Consider the following 24,398-nt stretch of genomic DNA (forward strand, 5'->3'; position numbering starts at 1 on the left):
GTGATTTTCACGTCATTTTCCTTGTTCACCAGGAATTTTCTTGCCTCAGGTTCATCAAGGAGGGGAAAAGCAGATCAGATGCTTTAATTTTCTCCTAAATGCAGAGGGGGAAGTGAGCCCTTCTACTACCTCTATGCAGAACAGCATTTCCTCCTTTGCCAGTAGATACGGATGGGCTAATGTAGATCAAGATGGAGTTTGTATCCTGTCTCAACTCTAAACAAAAAACTATTTCTTGGATTTGTTTAGAGCAGAGAAAGTTATAACATCTAAAGGCAAAAGCCCACACCACTGAAGCATACCAAGGACAAACTACACAAGCGCACTTCCAAAGTTACCCTCCAAGAGAGAAAATTCAACAATGGGAAAAATAAATCCAAATACTGTCTGAAAAATAGTCACCAGTTCACTTTATAAAAAAAAAAAAGGCAACATTTGTCTCAAAGAGCACATCGCCATATACATTGCATACATATAACTGCATAAATAAACATAACAAACCCCTTCCTGTTGACTGTAAGCTTATGTGGCAGCACGGAGTCTGCTTTATTCCGTGCTGCCACATAGTTAGGTCCATATATATTTGGACACAGGCACAATTTTGTTTTTTTTCTGGTTTTCACCAAAACATATTCAAGCTATAAAAATAAAAGTTGTGATGCGCTAATTTCAAACCATAAAATAATCGTAGTAAACCACAAATGTACAATTAAAAAATACAAAGTGCAACTGTGCATAAATTAATCAAATAATGCTTCTGTGCATACATAAAAGTGATAGCTAGTGCATAAACCATAGGGTGACTCTATGTGCAAACAAACGCAAATTTGTCATAAAGACCAAAATGCATACATATATACAGTGTGTGAACTTGTTGCAAAATGTATATAGTGAAGCAAAGACAAGTTTGGAGTATACGTTTAAGTGATAACTGGTGCAAGGACCATAAAGTGACTAAATGTGCAAAAAAACGCAAATTTGTCATATAATGTGCAAAAAACGCAAATTTGTCATATAAAATTTAAAAAACATATAAAGAGTGGATATACTTAAAAAATGTATAAAATACAGGTACTAAATAACAAACAAATATAAAATGTTCAATTCAAGTGACCAGCGTGATTGGAGATAAAATGTCCCATACACAGACAGATCATGCAATTCGGTAAATGCACTAAGTGAAATGTGCAACGTGCTGGGCAATCAATCCATCCGTGATGATCCGTGCAATAGAGTGCAAATAATATGCAATTACCTCACTGCTGTGAGTAAACAGCAATATAAATGATGATCACCAGGATGATTGCTGAAAACGGCAGGGTAACACAATCTTTGGGAGACTTCTCTAACTTCCTCGTGAATGGCAGGTAAACTCAAAGGAATAGATTAAAGGAGACCGCCATAGTGTAGTATTTAAAACATCTAAGTTTTATTAAACAAGTTTTAAAACTACTCACAAACGAAGCTGGTATAAACACATCAGACAGACAGCATTAGAGTAAAACCGGATATGGACGTCACTTCCGGGTTCCTACGCGTTACGTCTTGGAGACTTCAACTGGGATAGTTACACAGGGTACAGGAAGTGACTTATAGGTGTACTGGGCGGGGCTACGCCGCCCATTTCATTAGTATGCTAATGCATTGCTGTGTAGCCATAGTAATGCTAGTGGGGGGCGGGCCGAATGAATTTGGATGTTCTGGGTGACCTCCCATCTAAATAAAGCATTAAACAGCGCAGCGGGGAAAGTAAATGCAGGGGCGAAACGGAAGAGCGGGGGAGGGGGAGGTTTGACCAAACATTATACTAAGTGTGGCGAACTGATTGAGTTATAGCTGCGGACAGACCGTGCTATATGTTATTAAACTGCTGTGAAGCAATAGAGCACGTCCGGCGGCCATTTTGTTGGAGCTCAATTTTAGATATGTAAGTGGCCATGTTTTTGGTGGTTTAATGACGTATGGAGCATTAAATTAAATAGCCATAGAACTAAAATTAAAAATAAGGTACGAAACCCCACCAAACGCGGAAACCTCAATAGATATCAATCTTATTGGGCCAGCAGAGAGAGGTAGAGAATGGCTAAGGGAAAAATATCTTATATCGGTAGATATAAAAAGCTATACATACACAGCTGTATTTGGGAAACAGGAAAGGTGATTAAAACCAATTTAAAAATATTGTTCAATTTTAAAATAAAGTCCAAGGGGAGGTTACTGAGCAGGTTATAAACACACATAATGTGGAGGCACGGAGATGACGTACACACTAGGCATGTGATACAAACATAGCAAGCTAAAAAATATAAAATACATAAAATCGCATAAAATTGTTTAGCCTAAAATTATAGGAACATAAGTTTAAAAACGCATGGTATTAAGATGACGGTATGTAGATAAATCATTTTAAAAGATATAAGAAAATTAAAATATTGACAGAAGATAAAGGGACCATAGCACGAAATCGCACATAAAAAGTTATATCAAAAGGGGGTTAAAAATCGCTAATAAAGCAGTTCAAGTCGAACTCTATATTTAATCCCCTGGGGGCAAAGGTATCAAGGGTATATATCCATTTGGACTCTATCTGACTTAGAGTCCTCACCTTGTGCCCTCCCCTCCAGTGTCTAACATATGGGACAATACCCCAAAATTTCAAATGCTTGGGGTCTCTATTATGGTAAGTCGCGAAATGTTTAGAGACATTGTGCTTATCGTACCCCTTCTGTATATTTTGTATGTGCTCTTTCAATCGAATTTTTAAAGGCCTTTTTGTGCGGCCTACATACTGCAGACCGCAACTACACTCTAAAACATAAACAGCACCTACTGTATTACAGGAAATAAAATCTTTAATCTTATGAGTATTACCAGTACTTGAGGCTAAAAATTCAAAGACTTTAGTAGGTTTACTCGCTCTAGTACACGCTAGGCATCTTTTACAGGGGAAGAAACCTTTCCCAGTGAAGAACGTGAAATTATTCACAGGAGGATCAGGTATGTTTTTGACTAGCATGTCTCTAAGGTTAGGGGCGCGTCTATAAATAAACTTCGGTTTAGGAGGTAGAACTTTGTGCAAATCTTTATCGTTCAAGAGAATGTGCCAGTGTTTTTTGATTATACTTTCTATTTTTTTGTATTGGTTATTATAATCCAGAATTATTGCTCCTTCTACACCTTTTTTGGCTTTATGTTGCGTTTTCGTATCTTTAAGGAGATGTTCGCGGTCCATCTTCTCCACTTCTAATATTTTTTCTTGAATTACGCACTTGTCGTAACCCTTCTCCTGGAATCTTTGTCCCATGGATTCGGCTTGTTCGAGGAACACTTCTTTTTTGCTACAATTTCTCCGTAGGCGCATAAATTGCCCCTTGGGGATATTGAAAAGCCAATTTTGGTGATGGCAGCTTGTCAGCGGGAGATAGCTATTTTTGTCTACACTTTTAAAGTGTGTCTTAGTTTCTATTCTCCCGCCACTTTGTGCAATTAATAAATCTAAGAAAACTATCTCCTTCTCATCTGAATTCCAGGTAAGTTTTATGTTCAAATTATTCTCATCTAATTTTTGTTGGAACAAATTAAGACTGGCACTACTCCCTTTCCAAAGTATTAAAATATCGTCAATATAACGTCTATATAGCACTAGTTCTTTAGGTGGGTTTGAAAATACTACGTTCTCTTCCCATCTAGCCATGAATAAACCGGCCACACTCGGGGCAAATTTAGCCCCCATAGCGACGCCTGTAGTTTGGTGATAGAACGTTTTATTAAACCAAAAATAATTATTTTTTAAACAAAAGTCCAGACATTTAACTAAAAACTTTCGTTGAAAGCAAATGAGGTCAGAGTGATTTCTCAGACCCCACTTCACAGCCTCGCATGCTTCATGGTGGGGAATTATGGTATAGAGTGAAGTTACGTCTGCCGTGACCAGAATAAAAGGTCCATCCTGTGTGAGCTCATCTAAAGTCTGTAGAACGTGCTTAGTATCACGGAGATAAGCCTTCGTCTTCTGTACTGTCGGCTGTAGAAAGTTATCTATGTAGGATCCCATCCTTGAAGTAAGGGAGTCTATCCCGTTTACTATGGGTCTAGGTGGAGGATTGGTCCTGTCCTTGTGAATTTTAGGTAAGTAATAGATAATTGGTGTTCTTGCTGCTTCTGGTATGAGGTATTGGGCTTCTTTTTTGCTCAAGATTGCTTTTTTTAAACCCAGATGGACTACAAGCTCAAGCTCTTTTTTTCCTCTAAAGATAGGGTTTTTTGGTAAAATAGTGTAAGTCTTAGTGTCGCTCAGCAATTTTGCCATATTATCATTATATTGCGTTTTGGACAAAACTACAATGCCTCCACCTTTGTCCGCTGGGCGGATCACTATATCTTTCCGCTCACTGAGGCGTTTCATTCCACATCTCATATGATTTGGCTCTGTATGTTTCTTGGTGTCAAGGTCTTTTAAATCTTCTGCAACAATTTTCTTAAAAACGTCTACAAATTTGTTATTACTAATTTGCGGGTTAAAAGTAGATTTATTCCTAAAAGTGCTATGTTTGATGTCATTAGGTGGGGGGACAGAAGTAGTTCTGGGATTGTTTAAAAAATATTTTTTCATATTTAAGCCCCTTATATACTTCTGAATGTTTACATAGGTCTCGAATTTGTTCAGGTTCTTTTTTGGGGCAAACTTGAGGCCTTTGTCTAATACTGCCAATTCTTCAGTTGTTAGCGAGATGCCACTCAAGTTAAATACACCTACTCCTTTTACTCTCTTTTTCGCTTGAGTTCTCGCTCCTGCTCTTCTTCCTCTCTTCTTTTTGGGCTTCGTTCTCTGTCTCTCTGCACATCCCTCACCCTCGGAACATGATGATCCGGGCCTCTTCCTAAAAAAGCCCTGTTTGCATTTGGATCGGGGTAGTAAGTTTGATAATACTCTTCTTCCCTTTCATTCTCTCGATAGTCCCTTAATGGTGCATAATGATTGTATGTGGGGACTGAATAATGATCATAGGGTCGATAATAGGGTTGTGCTGGACCCCAATCATCTCTCTCTCTTCGGTTCTGATCGTAATATGGAGCAGGGTTCCTTATTTGAGGAGGATAGTAGGGGGCTCGAGGCTGTTCATACGAGGGGTGATGCCATTGGTCATCCTGATTCGCCCTCTTGTTCTGGGCTTTTTTCCAGTGGGGTTTTTTCCACCCCTTTTTTGGCGTATGGGAATTGTGTGGAGGCCTTTTCTCCGGGTATTGAGGTGTTGACTGTTTGGGATAATTCTGTCCCACATTAGGTCTATTCCTCATTGGAGACTCATTGGATACATTTTTTACATTTTTTGTTGTTTGGCCACTTGTAGAAGATACTACAGTGGGGTTAGTTGGGGGTAATAGAGACTCTATTCTTACAGGTCTCTCAGGTGTTGAGTAGGCAGAGATGGGATCTACTCGTCCCAACTGGCCCTGCCACCTGAACACCTGATCGTTTTTAAAATCCCCCATGTCTCTAGCATATTTTTTGCTCTTCCTTGTTTGGACTTCTTTGTCTTTTTTAATCAGGTCTTTACTAAGCTGTGTTGTCAATGTGAGGAATTCGGCAGAATCTTTGTGTATCTCCAGATCATTTTTGATTTGTTCAATATTATGTTCAACCATCCTAATCTTTCTCTGTTTTCTTTTGATCAGGAATTGTAATAGCTCCAATCCCTTTTCATTAAAGAATTTGAACCATTCATCTATTGACTCCTGGTCCATCAATCCATCATTGGGTGGTACATCCCACCTTAGCCGTCTAGGGACTAACCCGTCCTTCAGGTATTGTTCGAAGGTAGTGGTGTCCCACCATAAGCTCACTCTTTTTTCCATATTATATCTCAGTTTTTTGGTAAGTTGCTCAACACTATTATTCTTAGATTTGGTCTCTATGTTAGTGGCATTAAATACTTCTTCTAAATTGATCTGTCTCTTTTCTAAAAAAGAGAAGACCTCCATATTTGCAGCGGAAGGCAAAAAAAGTTTATGTAAACGTCTAGTATGTATATCTAAAAACTTCTGCGCTCTATGGAAAGAATGGAGAATAACTAGTAGAAAAAAGCAGCAATCACTAAATGAGTTGTCTCTCACTACTGGAAAATAAAAATAAAAGTTGTGATGCGCTAATTTCAAACCATAAAATAATCGTAGTAAACCACAAATGTACAATTAAAAAATACAAAGTGCAACTGTGCATAAATTAATCAAATAATGCTTCTGTGCATACATAAAAGTGATAGCTAGTGCATAAACCATAGGGTGACTCTATGTGCAAACAAACGCAAATTTGTCATAAAGACCAAAATGCATACATATATACAGTGTGTGAACTTGTTGCAAAATGTATATAGTGAAGCACTGGAAAAAAGCCCAGAACAAGAGGGCGAATCAGGATGACCAATGGCATCACCCCTCGTATGAACAGCCTCGAGCCCCCTACTATCCTCCTCAAATAAGGAACCCTGCTCCATATTACGATCAGAACCGAAGAGAGAGAGATGATTGGGGTCCAGCACAACCCTATTATCGACCCTATGATCATTATTCAGTCCCCACATACAATCATTATGCACCATTAAGGGACTATTGAGAGAATGAAAGGGAAGAAGAGTATTATCAAACTTACTACCCCGATCCAAATGCAAACAGGGCTTTTTTAGGAAGAGGCCCGGATCATCATGTTCCGAGGGTGAGGGATGTGCAGAGAGACAGAGAACGAAGCCCAAAAAGAAGAGAGGAAGAAGAGCAGGAGCGAGAACTCAAGCGAAAAAGAGAGTAAAAGGAGTAGGTGTATTTAACTTGAGTGGCATCTCGCTAACAACTGAAGAATTGGCAGTATTAGACAAAGGCCTCAAGTTTGCCCCAAAAAAGAACCTGAACAAATTCGAGACCTATGTAAACATTCAGAAGTATATAAGGGGCTTAAATATGAAAAAATATTTTTTAAACAATCCCAGAACTACTTCTGTCCCCCCACCTAATGACATCAAACATAGCACTTTTAGGAATAAATCTACTTTTAACCCGCAAATTAGTAATAACAAATTTGTAGACGTTTTTAAGAAAATTGTTGCAGAAGATTTAAAAGACCTTGACACCAAGAAACATACAGAGCCAAATCATATGAGATGTGGAATGAAACGCCTCAGTGAGCGGAAAGATATAGTGATCCGCCCAGCGGACAAAGGTGGAGGCATTGTAGTTTTGTCCAAAACGCAATATAATGATAATATGGCAAAATTGCTGAGCGACACTAAGACTTACACTATTTTACCAAAAAACCCTATCTTTAGAGGAAAAAAAGAGCTTGAGCTTGTAGTCCATCTGGGTTTAAAAAAAGCAATCTTGAGCAAAAAAGAAGCCCAATACCTCATACCAGAAGCAGCAAGAACACCAATTATCTATTACTTACCTAAAATTCACAAGGACAGGACCAATCCTCCACCTAGACCCATAGTAAACGGGATAGACTCCCTTACTTCAAGGATGGGATCCTACATAGATAACTTTCTACAGCCGACAGTACAGAAGACGAAGGCTTATCTCCGTGATACTAAGCACGTTCTACAGACTTTAGATGAGCTCACACAGGATGGACCTTTTATTCTGGTCACGGCAGACGTAACTTCACTCTATACCATAATTCCCCACCATGAAGCATGCGAGGCTGTGAAGTGGGGTCTGAGAAATCACTCTGACCTCATTTGCTTTCAACGAAAGTTTTTAGTTAAATGTCTGGACTTTTGTTTAAAAAATAATTATTTTTGGTTTAATAAAACGTTCTATCACCAAACTACAGGCGTCGCTATGGGGGCTAAATTTGCCCCGAGTGTGGCCGGTTTATTCATGGCTAGATGGGAAGAGAACGTAGTATTTTCAAACCCACCTAAAGAACTAGTGCTATATAGACGTTATATTGACGATATTTTAATACTTTGGAAAGGGAGTAGTGCCAGTCTTAATTTGTTCCAACAAAAATTAGATGAGAATAATTTGAACATAAAACTTACCTGGAATTCAGATGAGAAGGAGATAGTTTTCTTAGATTTATTAATTGCACAAAGTGGCGGGAGAATAGAAACTAAGACACACTTTAAAAGTGTAGACAAAAATAGCTATCTCCCGCTGACAAGCTGCCATCACCAAAATTGGCTTTTCAATATCCCCAAGGGGCAATTTATGCGCCTACGGAGAAATTGTAGCAAAAAAGAAGTGTTCCTCGAACAAGCCGAATCCATGGGACAAAGATTCCAGGAGAAGGGTTACGACAAGTGCGTAATTCAAGAAAAAATATTAGAAGTGGAGAAGATGGACCGCGAACATCTCCTTAAAGATACGAAAACGCAACATAAAGCCAAAAAAGGTGTAGAAGGAGCAATAATTCTGGATTATAATAACCAATACAAAAAAATAGAAAGTATAATCAAAAAACACTGGCACATTCTCTTGAACGATAAAGATTTGCACAAAGTTCTACCTCCTAAACCGAAGTTTATTTATAGACGCGCCCCTAACCTTAGAGACATGCTAGTCAAAAACATACCTGATCCTCCTGTGAATAATTTCACGTTCTTCACTGGGAAAGGTTTCTTCCCCTGTAAAAGATGCCTAGCGTGTACTAGAGCGAGTAAACCTACTAAAGTCTTTGAATTTTTAGCCTCAAGTACTGGTAATACTCATAAGATTAAAGATTTTATTTCCTGTAATACAGTAGGTGCTGTTTATGTTTTAGAGTGTAGTTGCGGTCTGCAGTATGTAGGCCGCACAAAAAGGCCTTTAAAAATTCGATTGAAAGAGCACATACAAAATATACAGAAGGGGTACGATAAGCACAATGTCTCTAAACATTTCGCGACTTACCATAATAGAGACCCCAAGCATTTGAAATTTTGGGGTATTGTCCCATATGTTAGACACTGGAGGGGAGGGCACAAGGTGAGGACTCTAAGTCAGATAGAGTCCAAATGGATATATACCCTTGATACCTTTGCCCCCAGGGGATTAAATATAGAGTTCGACTTGAACTGCTTTATTAGCGATTTTTAACCCCCTTTTGATATAACTTTTTATGTGCGATTTCGTGCTATGGTCCCTTTATCTTCTGTCAATATTTTAATTTTCTTATATCTTTTAAAATGATTTATCTACATACCGTCATCTTAATACCATGCGTTTTTAAACTTATGTTCCTATAATTTTAGGCTAAACAATTTTATGCGATTTTATGTATTTTATATTTTTTAGCTTGCTATGTTTGTATCACATGCCTAGTGTGTACGTCATCTCCGTGCCTCCACATTATGTGTGTTTATAACCTGCTCAGTAACCTCCCCTTGGACTTTATTTTAAAATTGAACAATATTTTTAAATTGGTTTTAATCACCTTTCCTGTTTCCCAAATACAGCTGTGTATGTATAGCTTTTTATATCTACCGATATAAGATATTTTTCCCTTAGCCATTCTCTACCTCTCTCTGCTGGCCCAATAAGATTGATATCTATTGAGGTTTCCGCGTTTGGTGGGGTTTCGTACCTTATTTTTAATTTTAGTTCTATGGCTATTTAATTTAATGCTCCATACGTCATTAAACCACCAAAAACATGGCCACTTACATATCTAAAATTGAGCTCCAACAAAATGGCCGCCGGACGTGCTCTATTGCTTCACAGCAGTTTAATAACATATAGCACGGTCTGTCCGCAGCTATAACTCAATCAGTTCGCCACACTTAGTATAATGTTTGGTCAAACCTCCCCCTCCCCCGCTCTTCCGTTTCGCCCCTGCATTTACTTTCCCCGCTGCGCTGTTTAATGCTTTATTTAGATGGGAGGTCACCCAGAACATCCAAATTCATTCGGCCCGCCCCCCACTAGCATTACTATGGCTACACAGCAATGCATTAGCATACTAATGAAATGGGCGGCGTAGCCCCGCCCAGTACACCTATAAGTCACTTCCTGTACCCTGTGTAACTATCCCAGTTGAAGTCTCCAAGACGTAACGCGTAGGAACCCGGAAGTGACGTCCATATCCGGTTTTACTCTAATGCTGTCTGTCTGATGTGTTTATACCAGCTTCGTTTGTGAGTAGTTTTAAAACTTGTTTAATAAAACTTAGATGTTTTAAATACTACACTATGGCGGTCTCCTTTAATCTATTCCTTTGAGTTTACCTGCCATTCACGAGGAAGTTAGAGAAGTCTCCCAAAGATTGTGTTACCCTGCCGTTTTCAGCAATCATCCTGGTGATCATCATTTATATTGCTGTTTACTCACAGCAGTGAGGTAATTGCATATTATTTGCACTCTATTGCACGGATCATCACGGATGGATTGATTGCCCAGCACGTTGCACATTTCACTTAGTGCATTTACCGAATTGCATGATCTGTCTGTGTATGGGACATTTTATCTCCAATCACGCTGGTCACTTGAATTGAACATTTTATATTTGTTTGTTATTTAGTACCTGTATTTTATACATTTTTTAAGTATATCCACTCTTTATATGTTTTTTAAATTTTATATGACAAATTTGCGTTTTTTGCACATTATATGACAAATTTGCGTTTTTTTGCACATTTAGTCACTTTATGGTCCTTGCACCAGTTATCACTTAAACGTATACTCCAAACTTGTCTTTGCTTCACTATATACATTTTGCAACAAGTTCACACACTGTATATATGTATGCATTTTGGTCTTTATGACAAATTTGCGTTTGTTTGCACATAGAGTCACCCTATGGTTTATGCACTAGCTATCACTTTTATGTATGCACAGAAGCATTATTTGATTAATTTATGCACAGTTGCACTTTGTATTTTTTAATTGTACATTTGTGGTTTACTACGATTATTTTATGGTTTGAAATTAGCGCATCACAACTTTTATTTTTATTTTCCAGTAGTGAGAGACAACTCATTTAGTGATTGCTGCTTTTTTCTACTAGTTATTCTCCATTCTTTCCATAGAGCGCAGAAGTTTTTAGATATACATATTCAAGCTATAGTTATATAATAGATATGGGCTGAAAGTGTACACTCTCAGGTTTCATTTGAGGGTATGTATATTAGGGGTGCTGAAATTATTCGCTGCACCAATGCATCGCGATTCGGATGTCCCCGATGCGGCATAGATGCATGTGACAGTACAAATCGATTGCCGTGATGTCATTGCCCCGCCCCTCCCGACATAGCGCTCCGAGCGTATCCCCTGTTGTGTAAAATGCTTTCCGTCTCACTTCCAGCTCTCCTCACGTCAGCGGAGAATTCTCAGCCCCGCCCGCTGACTGTCACTATCAAATCAGAAGAGGCGGACGGGGCTGAGAATTCCTGCTGATGTCAGGAGAGACATGAGACTTGAGAGCAGAGAGGCGGGCCAGGCACGGGCAGTTACATCAGAGGTGCCTATGCTCAGTCAGATAAGTCAGTGTAGATAAAGGTTGCTGCTATCCCCTTTTAATAGAGATTAGTCCAGTACTCCTAGCCCGCCCACATAGTTCACTAGGCTAGCAGGCTGGGACTCCCGATCGATGTCAGGACACAGTAGGGAGGGACTAATGAGGGAACTTGAGATACCCATTGGCAGAGGAGCTGCTGCTTACTCAGCCAATAGGTGCACAGGGCGGCATGTCCATCACATTCTTCGTACCGTGATCTTCCTGGCTGCCTCTGCTGGGCTCTGCAATAGATGATGTCATCAGTCAGAGCCTGGCAGAGAAGTGAGCGGAGAAAGTTTTATTTTGTGAAATGTCTGAGCTATCACTGCACTGGCATCCCCAGCACCTTCAGATGAGAAAAATCAACAGACAAGAAAAGTGAGAGGGGGATGATTCTTCTACAGGATTCCATATGGATCCAGCAGCCAGGTAAGGAGCGCCAGTGCCCCCCTCGCCCACTGACTGGCAGTGCCTCCAAACTGCCCCATTGGGCACCAGGACCCCTATCTCCCCTCACTAAGCACTTTTGTCTTCCTTGAAAAAAATGGGGATATTTGTTATAGCAAAAAGTAAAAAATCTTGTTTTTTTTTTCAAAAGTGTTGCTTTTTTTTGTTTGTAGCGCAAAAAATAAAAACCACAGAGAAAGCTCTATTTGTGGGGGAAAAAGGACATCAAAAAGGACATCAATTTTGTTTGGGTACAATGCCGCACGACTGCGCAATTGTCAGTTAAAGTAACAGTGCCAAATCGCAAAAAATGGCCTGGTCATTCAGCAGCCAACTCTTCCAGGGCTGAAGTGGTTAAGGGAGTGAGGTTATTTTTAATTCAAAGTTCAAGTAAATCTCTTTGTTTATTAAAAGTCAGCAGCTACAAAAAAAAGTGCATCTTCTTTTAATAAAAAGTCACTCACCTGTCCCACAATCCAGCGACGTGGCCACCCAAACCCTCTATTCTCTCCCCCGCCTGTCCACGGCGCTGGCAATACTACTGTGGGAATTAGGCTGTGACAGCTTGCAGCTTCACAGCCGGGTGAGCATGTCTTATTGCGCTGTCCTGAATGGCCGTGCAATCTTTTGGGACACGTTATGTGTCCCAGAAGATTGCAGGGTGGAAAGGGCGCCTAAAGCAGAAGTGGGAGTTCATCGGTAATCGCGATGCATCGTGGAATCAAATCGAATCGTTGACCAGATAATCGTAATCGAATCGTGAGACCAGTGAGGATGCGCACCTCTAATGTACATCCAAATCAGAAGAAGAGTTTAGGAATTAGAGCTCTAAATAACCACCCCCCTTTTTCAAGGGGCCAAAAATAATTGTACAATTGAATCAAAAGCGGTTTCACGGCCAGGTGTGGGATATTCCTTCGTTATTTCTTTAGAATTTATTTTCCAATATTTTTATTCAAATTTTCAACAAGAAGAGTTACAATTTCAGTATCTGACAATGTAGATACATAAAAGCACAAGAAAACAATACGAAACAATTCAAGTAGAGAGAAGGAGGAAAAACTGGCAATACATGTGTGGAATTGCGAGGGTACTTCAAATAGTTACTGGCCCACCCCCTCCAGGTAGTCGTCCTAGATCTTGCTTCATTTAGGGGTCAAGAGGCAAACATCTGAGCCCTTATTATCCAACCCTCCCTTTTGACTTCAGTGCTATAATAAATCCTAAAGAAATGATAATAGAAAAGGTACTGGCACATGTGTTTTCAGGTGTACTCAAATAAAGAAGGAAAAGAAGAAAAGTAACTATAGTAAGATAGGGTAAAGAAATAAGGAATAAGAAGCAAAGAAAGAGGAAGAAGAAGAGGAAAAAGAAGAAGGGGGATGCACTCCAGTTCCCGGGGACCGCCCCCCAGCCACACACCAGAAAAACCCCTTTACCCAGTTACGAGATCTCTAATCCAAGGTTCCCACACTCTGTTAAACCAAGCCATTCTATCAGCAAGTATTGCCGATAAACGTTCATTCACCATTATCCAGGACAATTTTGTTTTAAGTAGGTAAAACGGGACAATTGGTGATCTCCACGATTTGGCTATGGAGATCCTCGCTGCCACAAAGATAAAAGCTATAAGCTTGCTCATTGGCTTTGAAGCCCCTTCTACGGGGCGTCCCAGCAGCGCATGCAGGGGCGATTTGCGGAGGTTCACACGGCTCAAAGAATATATAAAATTGTACGTGCGGATCCAAAACCGTCGCACCTTCGGGCACGACCACCATATATGATACATGGTACCATCCGCATTACAGCCCCTAAAGCACCTCGGGGACGCCCCAGGGGCGAAGGTGGCCAGTCGAGCTGGGACCATATACCACCTCATCAGCACCTTATAGTTTGCTTCAATCAAGGAAGTGTTAATAAAAGATTTAGATGCACCTTGTATTATTTTGTTCCACTCTTCCATCTTCAAGGTGGTATGCATATCCCCTTCCCATTTCTCCATATAAGGCAATTTCTTAGAAGGGGGGAATAAAATATTGTATAGCAGAGATATGTGGCCCGTGAGGTTGTCGTGTGTCCTACAAATAGTCTCCATCGGGGTGTATGCAGTGAGTGCAGAGATGCAACTTAATGTCGCCAAAAAGTGCGCTATTTGAGTATAGCGGTAGAATTCCGACCTCGGGAGCTGATACCTTTCATGTAGGGATGTTCGCGACAGAGCCCCCCTATGGTCACATAAGTCTGCTATACGTAGTAAACCTTTGTTGGTCCACCATGAAAAATCTTGGGGGCGGAGACCCGGGGCGAACATGGGATTATTAAGCAAAGGGGCTAGTGGGACATGTCCGGATCTGAAGTTGTGGGTAGTAGCTAGCCTATCCCACAAATTTAGAGAGAGGGACAAAGTCGGGCACATCACCTTAGGCCTGTCTTTTGCCCTCAACCACATTAAGTGGCTAATTTCTTTTCCTGGAAATTGAGAGGATTCCAACAGCATCCAGAGCGGTCTGTCTCGATAGGTATGGAACCGAATTAATTGTGAAATTAGTGCCGCCTGGTGGTATTTAAGCTAATCCGGCATGCCCAGGCCACCCTTCGCCTTCGGTGTATACATCGTCTGTCTATTCACCCTGGGTCTTCCGTGCTCCCATATATAGTCCAGCAGCTTACTCTGGAACCTCTGGAGTTCTCGCCTATCAATAGAGATCGGTAGAGACCTGAATAGGTAGAGTACTTTAGGTAAAACTGTCATCTTGATTGAACACAACCTGCCAAACCATGACGGAGGGTTATTCGACCATCGTTTGAGATCTGCAGAGATTTTTTTAAACAGTGGGGGGAAATTATGTTTATACAATGATGTAAGAGTAGGGGTCAGTGTAATACCTAAGTATGGTAAGGCCTTGTCTTGCCATTGGAAAGGAAAAGAGCTCTGTAATGCTCGGACTATGTGTGGTTGTAGGGATACGTTAAGTGCCTGAGATTTGGAGTGGTTTACCTTTAACCCTGAGAATGTTGTAAAATGTTGCAATACCCCGTGCAAAGTAGGTAAGGAGGTGACTGGGGAGGAGAGGAGCAGTAAGATATCGTCTGCGAACAAAGCGCATTTATGTTCCCGTCCGCCGCTTTTAATACCCAGTATGTCTGGATGTTCCCGGATTTTAATTGCCAATGGCTCCAAAGCTAAAATAAACAATAGGGGGGACAGGGGGCACCCTTGGCGGGTCCCCCTGCGTATGTAGATGTTCGGTGACTGGTAACCTTTGATCATTAGATTCGCCGTGGGGGTGTCCTAAATCATTTTAAGCATGGCCAAGAAACTCGGTCCGAATCCATATTTACCCAAAATAAAGAATAAATAATTCCAGGACAAAGAATCAAATGCTTTATGCAGGTCGAGAGAGACCAGTAGTGCTCCTCTCTGTCCCCCTCCATCCCAACCTGAATTCAATGCTGAGATAAGATCAATGACGCGTCTGGTCTGATCTGGGGCTTGTCTAGTAGGGACAAACCCAGACTGGTCCGGGTGAATATAGTGTGCTAGGAACCCATTCAAACGTGTAGCCATTATCTTGGTCATTAATTTAAGGTCCACGTTGATTAGAGAAATGGGCCGGTAATTTGTGCAATCACCGTGGTCCTTGTTTGGCTTGGGAATTACATGTATGTAAGCCCTATTCTCCTGTGGAGGCAAAGGGCAGCCCCTACGTAACTCATTGTAGAAAGAGCAGAGATGAGGAGTCAGAATCTCGCTGTATTTGCGGTAATAGTGGCCCGAGAGACCATCCAGGCCCGGCGATTTTGACGGGTGCAGGGATTTAATGGCCGCCGCTATTTCCCTCTCCGTAAACTCTGACTCCATTATCTCCACATGATCTCTGGATAATGTGGGGAGCGGTAGATCCCGCAAGAATGCTTCCGCCTCCTGTACATTAAGATCATTGGGAGAATCGTACAACTTAGAGTAGAATGCGTGGAATTCCTTCATGATGAGCTGAGGATTTTGGGAGGCGTGGCCATTTTGTAATCTCAATTTGGGGGGTGCTGGATTAAAAGGTCTTGGATTGAGTTTCCTCACCAGTAGGGTATTAGGCTTGTCGCCGAGAGAATAGTACCGGTGCCTATTCCATCTGACGTATTTGTCCGCTCTTGTTGTGAGGCTCAGATTTAGAGCCAAACGCGCTGCGTCAATCTGGCTCCTAAGATCTGTTTGCGGGTTGGATTTTTGTGCCTGAGTTATGTCTAACAGCTCCTTCTCTTGCTGCTGAATCATCCGGTCCCTTTTCCGTTTGATTCTGGCAGATAGTTGTATTAGTTTGCCCCGAACAGTGGCCTTATGGGCCGCCCACACTATGGAGGGAGAGGTATCCTCAGAGGGGTTGTCCTGGAAATAGTGACGTAAAGTTTTTTCTATCTCATCAGCAACGAATGGGTCATTCAATAAGGATTCGTTCAATCTCCACGCGGTCGAGCACGGTCTGGCCCATAAGCCTGTTAGGACCACCTGGACCAGAGAGTGGTCAGACCATGCCACAGGGATAATTTTTGACTCCAAGACATATGGGAACAAAGGGGACAGAGTAAACAAATGATCTATAGGGGAGTATGTTTTGTGCACTGGAGAATAAAACGTATAATCTCGAACAGAGGGGTGTGCATTGCGCCAGAGGTCGATGAGGTCATAACTGTGCAATAAACGAGCTATTTCGCAGCTGTGTTTTGGGGCGTGTTTCAGAATAGGCTTCCCCAGGTTAGACCTATCCAAGGTCCGATCCAGGGAAGCATTGCTGTCGCCCCCGAACACTACATGACCGGCTACATGGGGCATTACCACCTGTAACATTGCCCGGAAGAAAGATAATTGACCCGTATTAGGGGCATAGTAGGAGAGAAAGGTGACAACGCTGTCATCTATCTTCCCGACCACCAGAATATATCGACCTTCCCTATCTTTTATAACATTTGTTGGAGTGAAAGGGACGCGTTTCGCAAAGCATATGGCCACTCCCCTTTTCTTATCGGGTCCACTAGACAGGTAAGCTGTGGGGTATCTGGCATTCAGATATTTGGGGGCTGAGTTCTGTGAGAAGTGTGTCTCTTGTAATAGTAAAACGTCCACCCCCATTTTATGGTATTGGTGAAAAGCCTTTGCTCTCTTGGTCGGAGAATTAAGGCCTTGTACATTATGTGTCACTATGGAATAAGTCAGTTGTGGATTATTGGCCATGATGGTTTAGCAGGTTGTACTCACTGTGTTGCCACTGGAGGCGGACCCCGCCGAGGCCGTCAGGATTTCTCGGCCGGATCCAGTCCCGGAACCAGAGCGCATCCGTAGAATAAGAGGTTGGAGAAAGTAAAGAAAAGAGGAAAGACATAAGGTTAGAAGTATAAAAATAACAGTAGAACTGCGCATCCGCAAGGATGGCAAAGGTAACTAAAGTTACAGCTAAAAGTAACCCGTGCACTGTCTGACAGTGCACCTATTGGGGCACCAAGTCCCCTTTGTTTGTCGTGGAGTTGTCCCCACTAATAGTGTAGTAACAAGTCCACCACGAGTGGCGTGCGCCCTCCTCCGGCTCTGAAAACACGGCCGTTGAAGGGGTCAGGCCAGGCCGCCACCGGAATCAAAGCATGCTAAAAAAAACAAAAGCAAGGTAAAATTAGGGAGCATAACATAAGGTTTCGTCATCCTCAAACTATTTGGAAGAGGAAACGAATAAACTCGAGTAAAGTAGCTCCCCAGGCAACCGTGAAACAGCATCCCCCCCTCCCCCCCAGAAAAAAAAGAAGGGATAATATAAAAAGGGAGTAGAAAAAGCCATCATCACCACATAGAGGAACAATAACTTTGCTCCGTCTGGGGGGGGGGAACACCCAAAAAAAGAAAAGGAAAAATAGTAAAACAAAACAAGAAAAACCCTGAAGAGTCACAGGACAGCGTCCGAGTCCCTGAGACATATCAAGTACAATTTTGGAAGAGGCCCATTAGGGCCGATTTGGGGTATGGAGGTCCCACGACAAGTCAGGTGACCGACTGAGACTTCTTGGCCCTGGACCTGCCTTGCCGTGACCACAAGGGGGACACCGGTCGACTCTCGTCCATAGGGGTGTTGGGGGCATGAGGTTCCTTAGGAAGCAAACCCAGATTCTGGAGCAATTCCTCACCAGACTGGAAATCAGTGAAATAGTGGGTTTTACCCTTGTAGGCGAATGTCAATCTGAAAGGAAAATACCATCCATTCTTGATGCGGTGATCGATAAGTTGAGTCAGAAGCGGTTTTAGTGTTCTCTTTTGGATCGTCGATGGAGCTAGGTCCGCGAAAATCTGGATCGAGTGTCCCGCCATAGAAATGTCTCCCCTCTGTCTTGCTTCCAACATTAATCTTTCTTTAATCCGGTAAAAGTGAGGTTTGACTATCACATCTCGCGGTAGTCCATCCACTCTTGGGGCAGTCAGGGCCCTGTGAACCCTGTCCAGCTCTAGCTGATGGGGGGAGATATCTGGTATCAATTCCGTCATCAGGGCGTGGATCGATTCTTCTAAGTTCGTCTCCGTCTCTGGGAGGCCTCGTACTCGAAAGTTGTATCTCCGAGATCTGTTCTCCAGATCTTCAATCTTTGCGTTCGCTTGGTCAAGTTGGTCTTGGAGAGATGTAATCATTCTAGAGTTCTGGTTCACACGCTTCACCGTACCATCCATTTTAGACTCAATGGTGTCTAGCCTTTCTCCAATGTTTTGAAAGTCGTCTTTTATGCCTGTTGTAATTATATCGCATGCCTTGGACAGTTCTTGTTGCAACAGGGCAGAAAATCTGGCCAACAGGACAGTGTCCCCCGAGTATGCAACTGTAGGGGTGGGGTGCTGGGCAGGCCCGTCTCCATTTTGACTCAACACAGCCTCAGCCATTTCGGCCATCTGCCTGTCTGTAGAAGAGGCTGGGGAATCTGTGAACCGTAGAGCTCGTTCAGGGGAGTCTGACAGGGGAGATGATTGAGGGTGTCCCCTCTGTGAGGAAAAAAGCTCTTCCTGGGACTGGGATGAGAAGGGATCCCTGTGGACTTCAGCCTGGGTGATAAGGCTAGAGCGGGGCAGTGTTGTCAGCAGGGCTTGTCCACCTCCTCGCGCTGCGCCCCCCCTCTCCCCCTCCTGCATGACTTGAGGGGAATAGGCATAGGCCGGATCACAGTCTGCTTCTGTGGGGTCCAGTGCTACCTGGGGTCGCTGGATGTTAGGCCTGCTGCTGTCTGTGATCTCTTCTCCTCGCTGCCGCTCAGTCTGTGTCAGACGCTGCGGAGGGGGTTGTGGGCTGCCTCTCTGAGTGTCTCTCCTCCCGGGTGCCATTTTGGCCTGCTGTGAGGCCTGTGAGGTGCGTGACTTACGAGGCTCCTGGGGATGTTTGCGCTTCTGTGATCTGTTCCCCGTCGCTCTCCGCTGCATCCTCCGCTCGCGGGAGTCTGTCTGCAGATCCGGCGGCGTTCCGGTCGTTCCCCCTCGCTAGTGATAGATGAAAATAGCCGGAGGAATGCGGAGCCAGATCAGAGCATGTCCGATCGCGGCGCCGCGCGCATGCGCACCTATTTCTTTAGAATTTAAGCAGGTAAAAGGTCCGAAGTTGATTCTAAATGTGGTACTTGCATTTGAAATGTCTTGCTGTGAACCTACATTATGCGTTCAATCGAGCTGTCCATCTAAGCGAAACAGGCCATCGCAAGGCTTTAAAAACAAAACAACTCCATCAGAGAGATAGCAGCAACATTAGGCGTGGCCAAAGCAACAGTTTGGTACATTCTGAGGAAAGAAGAATGCACTGATGAGCTCAGAAACATAAAAAGGACTGAATGTTCACGGAAGACAACAGTGGTGGATGAATGCGGGATCCTCTATGGTAAATAAAAACCCATTCACAACATCCAGACAAGTGAAGGACACTCTCTCTGAGGTGGGAGTATCACTGTCAAAGTCTAAAATCAAGAGAAGACTTCATGAGCGCAAATACATAGGGTTCACCACAAGGTGCAAACCATTCATAAGCTTGAAGAATGGAAAAGCCAGATTAGACTTGCAGCCTTGTCAGTTATTTGCAGCCAAAAACATCTTAAAAAGCCAGACCAGTTCTGGAAAAGCATTCTTTGGACGGAGGCAACTAAGATTAATCTGACCAGAATGACGGGAAGAAAAAAGCATGGAGAAGGCTTGGAACAGCTCATGATCCAAAGCACACAACGTCATCTGTAAAACATGGTGGAGGCAGTGTGACGGCATGGGCATACATGGCTTCCAGTGGCACTGGGTCATTGGTGTTTATTGATGTTACAGAAGTAGTCGGGTGAATTCTGCAGTGTTTAGAGATATACTGTCAACCCAGATACAGCCAAATGCAGCAAAGATGATTGGACGGCGCTTCACAGTACAGATGGACAATGATCCAAAACACACTGCAAAAGCAACCCAGGAGCTTTTGAAGGAAAAGCGGAAAATTCTTCAATGGCTGAGTCAATCACTCGATCTCAACCCAATTGAGCATGCATTTCACTTGCTGAAGGCAGAAAGACACAAAGAACAACTGAAGACAGCTGCAGTTAGAGTCTGGCAAAGCATCAAAAAGGAGGAAACCCAGTCTTTGGTAATGTCCATGGGTTCCAGACTTCAGACAGTCATTGCCAGTAAAGGATTCTCAAGAAAATATTAAAAATGAACATTTTATTTATGATCATATTTGTCCAATTACATTTGAGCTCCTGAAAATGGGAGAACTGTGTATAAAAATGGTTGCAGTTCCTAAAATTTGTACTTGATATTTATGTTCAACCCCTTGAATTAAAGCTGAAAGTCTGAACTTCAGATTCATTTGGATTTCTTATTTTTATTTTATTCTGCTGGCATACAGAGCCAAAAGTATGAAAATGGTGATTGGGTCCAAATATATATGGACCTAACTGTACGTACGTCACTGTCTTGCAGCAAATTGATCAGCTACTGGCTGCCTACTTTTGCTAAAGTGCTCTCCATAGGAGCACTGGCAGCAAGCAATGTAAACAATATGGAAAAATGAAAGATTCAGCCAGCAGTTTACACTACCGTCAGGACAAGCCAGCCTCCATTCAGGTTTTCTCTTATTTCATCCTGATTGTACTACAGGTCATTAGACAAGCCCTGAAGAAGAGGGAGTCCTTTCCCCTGAATTGTGTTGACTACCTGATGTTCTTAAATAAATATTTGAAATGGGTTTCAAACATGATGGAAGCTTTGTACTAAGCTCATAATCACACACTATGCACTATTTACTTGGGAAGTGCTTCAGCCAAGAGATTGGGAACTTGCTGAGCAGCCCTTTCACTAAGGAGCACATTGGCAGGTCCTGACCCCTGTCCCTCCTTGCATGCCATCAGAATCCAACAGACCATCTAGGTGACATCAGAGATCATGACCACCAATAGGTGGGGTACAAGCAGTTTCCCCATACTAAACCCCTTTGGGTCCCCATACTAAACCCCTTTGGGTCAGCTTCGCTACTCTGCCCCGCTTCCCTTTGATTGGCAGTTGACAGTAAAGTAGTACATAGGCAGAATCGCTGCAAGTTACCTTTTGGCTGTACTAGAGAAGAAGCATCTGTGGATTTGTCACTGAAGTTTGCCCTGCACCTACTATCGACATGCCATCGTCACTCAGATTCCCTTTTGATGTGCACCCCATCATTCTATTACAATATTAGTGTGTCACTGCTCATCTGTCACACTTCATCCTCTTCCCTCGTTATTTGAATATCACTTTGCCTACAGAGTGTCTCAGGATCTCATATAAGATGCGCTGAGCTTCATTGTTGCAGGTACATTAAAGCACATCGGCATCCAGATATTCCACCTCTCAGGACTGATCATCACTATAGGCAAAATGCACACTTTTGTTTCTGTGCCCTTCTATGGGTACAAACAAATCAGGCTCATATATTATCATTATAAAGAATTTATATAGTACCAACAGTTTGCACAGCTCTTTACGAAATAAAATGAGAAAGTACAGTTATAATAGAAGAAGGTTAGGGAAGCCTTTCTTGCTTATCTAAAGTAAAGGCAAAGTGATACAAAAGGTAGTAACTATGTTGGGATGAGTTGTTTGAGATAGTAAGATTCAGTTGCTAGCTAAAGGCGGGAGATGAGTTTTCAGGGATCGCCTAAAGACAGAGTAGAATAGAAGACAGCTGTAAAGGTTGGGATAAGGAGTTCCAGAGTATTGAGAGAGGCTCTGGAGAAGTCCTAGAGGAGGAGGTGTTAGGGGAGCTGGAGTGCAGGAGATCCTGGGAGGAGCAGAGTGGATGACTTAGATGATATTTTTACACAAGGCTGGTGATATAGCTGGTGGCAAGGATGTCAATGGCTTTGTAAGTTGTTAATAGTATGAATTTATATGCATTGGGGGATAGTTAAAGTGAATTAGTAACTTAAACAGGCAATGAGAGGAGAGCTCTGACAAAAAGCACCACATCCTAGAAACTATAAACAAAGCAAGGAAGGACACTGGGGTTTCAAAACAAAACCCCGGGACTTTTAAGGTGCTAAACTATATAGTTAATTAAGGTCACATAAGCAATATGCTCAAACTAAAAAAAAATGTATTTATTTACAAACAATAAAAACAATAATATTATCAACATAATGAATACAGTTCATAATTTCACTAGAATGGTGAAACCATAAAACAACTCATCATTCCATAATATACCACTCTACATGTTTCACTTGTTCAGCTTCTTCAGGAGTATTTACGGTATATGAATGAACTAGAAAATACATAAAAAATGTATAATCAATAAATATGATTACATTAATGTATACAGAAACATATGGAAAGTGTGTCAAGTACATAAGTTCAATTATTAACACACAAAAAAATGATTACATCAACCACAAACAATACTACATAGAAAAATCTTTTTTGATATATTGATAGATGGAATCCCAGTATCGGAGTCCCCAAACTAAAGTGCACGCTCACAAAGATGGACCACAGGAGGGCTAATAAGATGGATACATAAATAAACCTAGTGAAGGAAAAAATAGTAGATCAAAACCAACTAGCAATGGAACCAAATAAAAATTAATAGAGTATGACTGAGGCATACAATTACCTCAAATTCCACGAATGGCATGAATTGAATCAGAAAGATCAAACTCATGAGGATATAAAATCTGAGGACTTTAGTTTGGAGACTCCGATACTGGGATTCCATTTGCTGACCACCATTTTTGTTGGCTCAGATATTTGGTTAACATTATCCTGCGGCAATTTTTGGTAAGACTCCTTGCAGATTTACTACATATGTAGTCTTCTCTTGACCCATTTTTTGTGGGTTTTATACAATAATTGTTAACGAATATATTAAAAAAGATTTTTCTATGTAGTATTGATTGTGGTTGATGTAATCATTTTTTTATGTGTTAATAATTGAACGTATGTACTTGACACACTGTCCATATGTTTCTGTATACATTAATGTAATCATATTTATTGATTATAAATTTTTTATGTATTTTCTAGTTCATTCATATACCGTAAATACTTCTGAAGAAGCTGAACAAGTGAAACATGTAGAGTGGTATATTATGGAATGATCAGTTGTTTTATGGTTTCACCATTCTAGTGAAATTATGAACTGTATTCATTATGTTGATAATATTATTGTTTTTATTGTTTGTAAATAAATACATTTTTTTTTTTTAGTTTGAGCATTTTGCTTATGTGACCTTAATTAACTATATAGTTTAGCACCTTAAAAGTCCCGGGGTTTTGTTTTGAAACCCCAGTGTCGTTCCTTGCTTTGAATTAGTAACTTATTTACGTCTTTGGTTAAGAAGACTTTGATTTTACGAGAAATAGTAAACATATGCCACATCCCGATATACCGTATTTATCGGCGTATAACACGCACCCCAAGTTTAGGAGGGAATTTTAAAGATAAAAACTTTTAGGAGGGAAGTTTAAGGAAAAAAACTTACATTTAAATGCCCATTAAAGCAGCCTTGTCAGTCATTTGCAGCCTTGCTTTGCAGCCTTGTCAGTCATTTGCAGCCTTGCATTGCAGCCTTGTCAGTCATTTGCAGCCTTGTTAGTGCCTTTGCCAGCTTACCATTTAAAAATGGCGCCACCGAGATACATAGCGGATGTCCTGTGTATCTCGGTGGCTCTCTTTTGGCTTTCCAAAAGCCGCCGAGAAGCTGAGAAACGGCGGGGGATTGGTGTATAACATGCACCCACGATTTTCCCCTGATTTTAAGGGGAAAAAGGTGTGTGTTATACGCCGATAAATATGGTATTTGTATTGGAATTGGATTGGAAAAACCATCAACCGAAAGGAGAGATTGGAATTCAGGAGCAAAATATGGAAAAAGCGAAGCGCTGTGAAAACTTTCCTGATGCGCTGTATAGGGATGGATAGTCATGTTAATAAGAGTGATGAAATAGGGTCTGTTTGGCAGCATTGAGGGAGGC

The sequence above is a fragment of the Lithobates pipiens genome, unplaced genomic scaffold (genome assembly GCF_037356315.1).
Source record: "Lithobates pipiens isolate NorthernLeopardFrog02 unplaced genomic scaffold, aLitPip1_a1.2 Scaffold_8, whole genome shotgun sequence".
In the NCBI taxonomy this organism is placed as follows: domain Eukaryota; kingdom Metazoa; phylum Chordata; class Amphibia; order Anura; family Ranidae; genus Lithobates; species Lithobates pipiens.